The sequence below is a fragment of the Megascapheus bottae genome, chromosome 2 (assembly GCF_031878675.1).
Source record: "Megascapheus bottae isolate mThoBot1 chromosome 2, mThoBot2.hap1, whole genome shotgun sequence".
NCBI classification, from domain to species: domain Eukaryota; kingdom Metazoa; phylum Chordata; class Mammalia; order Rodentia; family Geomyidae; genus Megascapheus; species Megascapheus bottae.
In genome coordinates, this window is record NC_143510.1 from 12,752,395 (window position 1) to 12,757,534 (window position 5,140).

At 44.2% G+C, this 5,140-nt stretch overlaps 1 non-coding gene across 1 annotated transcript; it reads right to left on the minus strand.

The window, feature by feature from the left end:
- Nucleotides 1–4,566: 4,566 nt before the first annotated feature.
- On the minus strand, nucleotides 4,567–4,651 carry Trnay-gua (transfer RNA tyrosine (anticodon GUA)). The gene is given in 2 exon segments: nucleotides 4,567–4,602; nucleotides 4,615–4,651. It is a non-coding gene; the product is annotated as a tRNA-Tyr (tRNA).
- Nucleotides 4,652–5,140: the final 489 nt, after the last annotated feature.

Consider the following 5,140-nt stretch of genomic DNA (forward strand, 5'->3'; position numbering starts at 1 on the left):
TGTTGGAGAGCAAGCTTCCCATCCTTCCCTAAAGACACATTCAACCTCACACATCTGGCTCCCCAAACGACTGTTTTCTAAAATAGCGTTTAGCATTTTTCAAAACTTGGATCTGCTAAGCAAGAACTAAAATCTATTTAGCTAAGAAAGATTTTACACCTGATTATTACTGAGAATCTAGGAGTAAGTAGGGGCTGAGAGGGAGAGGAGGGGCCTGGGGCCTTGAACCTACAGGGGAGACAAGCCTGTGCTCTGGGCCTGCGCCTATGCTATTTATTTTAAGCTTTGATTGTCCAGGATCCCAAAGTTTTGTCAGAAATGTACTCACGATTCCTGGTCTCCTTTAATTTTTATTATTGTTTTATTCCCCCACCCCCTCATTTTTCTTTCCTCTGTGTCCTATTGTCTAAACTAAAGAAAAAGATGCAAGGCTTCCAAGGACATTCATGCTAATAATCATTGATTGCCTGTGTCTATCTTTAATAAAAAGGTTACCCAGGGAGACTCTTGGAAGAATGTTGGTGTTAACTGAGGAATCACAGAACACTGCAAGGGTATGTGCTTGTTATGAAGACCTCAGCCAATTCAAATCAGCCTAACGGGCTCCATTTTGTGAACTGCTCTGTGATGCCAAGAAGGAAAGCTGTTTCATTTTGCTTTGCAGTCACTGTTCTGAACTCAAGCAAAACCTTCCCCGCATCCTGCTTTGACAATGTATTTCTTGAAAGGATGGTTTCAGTTACCAAACAACCATCTAGGCAAGCATATTGATTAAAGGCAACAACAAAACAACAAACCTTCATGGTTCCAGCAGCTTCCTGGAACAGCTAAATGAACAAACACTGCAAGAGAAAACACGAGTACATCCAGGGCGACTGCCCTGTTCTGTGGAAATGGCTGTTGTGCTTCTACCATTCCAGCTTTTCTACCTGCAGTAGTACTCAATCTGTTTCTGGTATGTCAGTGCTGGACCTTGAAATCAGGGTTTGGATGCTAACTGTCCCTTAGTTTTTGCTCTCCCCCGCCCCCCCCCACTTAGCTGATGCTCTACCACTTGAGCCACAGCTCTACTTTTGACTTTTTGCTGGTTGAGTCTCATGGTTTTGTCTAGCTATGCCAGCTTGGAGCTTTCACCCTCAGATCTCAACCTCCTGAGTAGCTAGGATTATACATGTAAGCAAACCCACTGCCTTCTTTTTTGTATATTTCCTTGCGGACCCTTGAATTCCACTCCAGACTTTCCTTCCTCTTACCCACCTCTCACCAAGAAATATCTTCCAGGGCCACCAAGGTCTTGATCAAGAAGAAAGATTTTTCCCGTGGGGGACGTATCAGAGTGGATGATTGGTTGGTTTGTTGTTCCAGAAATGGAGAGGCTAAGTTTTGCCTTGTATGTACTAGGAAAAAGGTATTTAAAAAAAAAATACACTCTGGGGTGCTGGGAGTGTGGCCTAGTGCTAGAGTGCATGCCTAGCATGCACAAAGACCTGGGTTCGATTCCTCAGTACCACATAAATCGAAAAAGCTGGAATTGGTGGTGTGGCTCAACCTTGAAAAAGCCCAAGGACAGTGCTCAGGCCCTGGCAAAACAACACCAAAAACCTCTGGGCTGTAGCTTGGCACTAGAGCTATTCTAAGAATGAGTACAATTCTGGATTCAATCCCGAAAGTAAACAAACAAACAAACAAAAGAAACTTGTGAAGCCTGGGTACCTGTAGATAAATGGGACATTCTTAACATTGCTATAGTTTCTTTTTTTCTGTACTTTTCACATCACTCCCTTTTCTTTCTACACAGGACAATGGTTCTGTCTTCTCATATTTGTTTTATCCTTTTCTTTCTGAAATTTAATCTTGCATTATTTCTCCAAGATTTATTTAACTTTGGTATTGCTTCTAGTCTTCCGCTAATGATTCCCAGAATCTGATCTGTCCAGTCTGAAGTTCCAACAACCTGGAAAGCGCCTGAAGTCCCCTCCCCTACTCCACCCAGGCTGGTGATTTCTTTACTTCTACCAAGGAAAATAGCATTTTCTAGTGCAGACCACTGCCTTGAAGTATTTTGTTATTGTTGTTTATGTGGTTTTACTCCTATCACATTTTGTCCCCAGAACATTTACTGTCCCTCGTTCCCGGCCATTCCATTCCCTTTGGGATAAAAAGATGTTTGCTGACCTCTGTCTCCACTGACTTAGGCTATTTGCTACTTCATTCCTTTTTATTTTTTCCCCCTGCTTTCCTCTGCCAAACTAGTCCTTCACGTCCCTTTTCTTCTGTTGACATTCTCTGCCACTTTCCCACCAATGCCCTTCTTCCTGTTACTTCTTCAACACATCTGTCTCCCTTTCCTAAAAGCACACTTTCCTAAAAGTTTCCTTAATCCCCTAAGGGCACAGCAATATTTCTGTCAGATTCTAACTCAAATTCTCTTTTCATTTTCAACATTCTTTTTCATGGTCATAAATATGTTCCCATGAGCTAGGTGCATTGGCTCATGCTTGTAACCCTAGCTACTCAGGAGTCTGAGATCTGAGGATGGAGGTTCAAAGACAGCCCAGGCACTGAAGACGGTGAGACTCAACTCCAATTAATGACTAGAAAACTGGAAGTGGAGCTGTGGCTCCAAGGGTAGGGTGGTAGCCTTGAGCTGAAGAGCTTAGAGTCAGTGCCTAGGCCCAGAGTTCAAGCCTTACCACCAACCAAAAAAACAAAACAAAACAAAAGTTTCCACGTTGTCATGTAATATTTACGAGCTGTGTTAGATAGACCTGTAATTCTAGCACTATGGAGGCTGAAACAGGAGAAACTTGAGTTCAAGGCTAGCTTGATCTACACAGTAAGACCCTGCCTTTAAAAACAAAACGAAAACAACAAAACCCAGGCAGAACCCTGGTGGCTTATGTCTGTAAATCCTAGCAAACAGACATTTGGATTGCTTTCTCATTTAGCTGCTATATGAAAAGACTTTGCAGGTTATCACATCCACAGAAATTCTTACTCATTTGAACAACGGGATTTGAGGAATGGGATTGAGGGATCGTATGTGATGTGTGTGCGTGTTTTATTTCATAAGGAAAACCTGTCTTCCACAGTGGCACAGGGTAGCTTTAAGTTTCCTTCTGTATCACCAAAACAAGACAAAACTCTTCTTAGTTAAATAATTAACGCACAGGATATTTTCTTTTTCTCCTGCCAGTACTAGGACTTGAACTGAAGGACTAGTCCTCAGATTTTCTCTTAAAACTGTCACTCTTCAACTTGAGCCATCACTCCAGTTTTAGCCTTTTGGTGACTAATTCAAGGTAAGTCTCATGGATTTTCATGCCCTAACTGGTTTCGAACTGTGATCTCAGTTTCTTGTAACCAGCTAAGAAGCATATTTTGAAAAATACATAAAACATGAATAAAATCAATCATCCACAGGTAAATATTTTGGTGTTTTTCCTCCCACCATTTTAGGTGTTACTTTTCCTTCTTAAATAATAACTTCATAGAAATGGAAATAGAATATCTGTTCAAATACAATGTTTTTCTAAGCTGGTCATAGTGACATTCTAGACATTCTAGAATACAACATTGCTTTCCTTTCAGGATTAGACAGTAATGAATACTTCCTAACTGGTGGCAAAAATTACCCCTTGTTATAAGGATTTTTTTTCTCTTTTGTCGTCATGGGGCTTGAACTCTGGGCCTGTGCTCTGTCCTTGAGCTCAGCTCAAGGCTAGCACTCTACCACTTAAGCCACAGCACCACTTCCAGTTTTCTAGTGGTTAATGAGAGATAAGAGTCTCAGACTTTTGTGTCTAGACTGGCTTTGAACCTCAATCTTCAGATCTCAACCTCCTGACTACCTGGGATTACAGGCGTGAGCCACCAGTGCCCAGATTATAATGATAAATTCTCACTAGCAAAGGGATGTCTTCCACATGCACATGTACCTGTTGTATTAGTTATTATCTGTGTGATTTATTTATAACCTTTCAAAGGTTATAACCTTTCAAAGGACATTCCTTTCTGGGGTAATTCTTCTTAATTATTAAGGATAATAGAAAATTAATGGAATGAGGATAACCAGGCTGCTAAAATTCAGCCGGTGCAAACAGGTCTGGAAAATGAGATAATAAATTCAAAATTGAAGTGAAGATCCTTAATTCACATTTCCTGACTAGCTAGATGGACTGAATAATCACAAAAGAGCCGGTGGCTCACTCCTGCAATCCTAGCTACTCTGGAGGCTGAGATCTGAGGATGTCGGTTCAAAGCCAACCCAGGCAAAAAAAAGTCCATGAGACTCTCATCTCTAACAGTCAGAAAACTGGAAGTGGAGCTATGGCTCAAAGTGGTAGAGCTCTAGCCTTGAGCAAGAGCTCAAGGACAGTGCTCAGGCTGAGTTAAAGAAAAGAAAAACAACAACAAAAAAAATCCCTGTTTTCTTGAAGATAAAATTAGGATGAAGAGCTCAGTAAGTGGATTAAGGTGGAGTTTTTTGTTTGGTTGGTTGTTTCTTTTTACAATCCAGTAGACAGGAAGAAAAAAAATGAAAGGTTGAATAAAACAGGATGCACCTCCTCCGGGCCGGAATCGAACCAGCGACCTAAGGATGACCGCGAACCTCTACAGTCCTCCGCTCTACCAGCTGAGCTACCGAAGGGGCCGGGAGGTGTGGCCGGCGCGGAGCCCCGTGTGCTCGTAGGGCTGGCGGGGCGCGGCCTCGGAGCGCGGGGCTGGCGGTAGGCTGGACCCCGCGGGGTCCGGGGCAGCCGAGCCGGGACCGGAGGTGGAAGCGGCCCAGAGCGCCCTGGGGACCGCAGGATTCGGCGCCGGCCGCCCGCGAGCCCGGAGCCGGGGCGCCGCCGGGGTCGATTCTGGGGACCCGCGCGGAGCGGAATCTTCGCTAAAAGATCTGGAAGGGCTTGCTTCCTCCAAAAAACGCAACGAAGGACGGGATCACACCAGAAGGGGACACGGGGCTCGAACTCACGACGTCTGGTTAACGAGCCCAGGACGCTAACCTTCGAGCCGCGGAGCCACCGCCCCATCTGCGGTGAAATCGCAGGCAAAAGGTAGTCGTGCCTCAGCCCGGGGTTTCAGCCGTAGACATCGGCTTGCGGACGGCTCAAGTGATAAAGCACCCGCTTAG